Below are 418 nucleotides of genomic sequence, written 5' to 3' on the forward strand. Positions count from 1 at the left end.
AGGGACAAAGTGTCCACACTTTGGTCTTCATTCTTCTTCAGTTTCATGTGTTTTGGAAATTGTATCATATCTCGGGTATACTAAGTTTCTGAGCTAATATCCACTTCTCAGTGAGTACATATCATTTGAGTTCTTTTGTGATTGTGTTACCTTACTCAGGATGATGCCCTCCAGGTCCAACCATTTGCCTAGGAATTTCACAAATTCATTCCTTTTAATAGCTGAGTAGTACTCCATTGTGTAAATGTACCCTAGATCAGTTTTCAACCTGTGGGTCTTGCCCCTTTCACAGGGGTCACATATCAGATACCCTGCATATCAGGTATTTACATTATCATTCATAACAGTAGCAAAATTACGCTTAGGAAGAAGCAACAACATGAGGAACTGTATTAAAGGGATGGCAGCATTAGGAAGG

This window comes from Mus caroli, chromosome 1 (assembly GCF_900094665.2).
Source record: "Mus caroli chromosome 1, CAROLI_EIJ_v1.1, whole genome shotgun sequence".
Taxonomy (NCBI): Eukaryota; Metazoa; Chordata; class Mammalia; order Rodentia; family Muridae; genus Mus; species Mus caroli.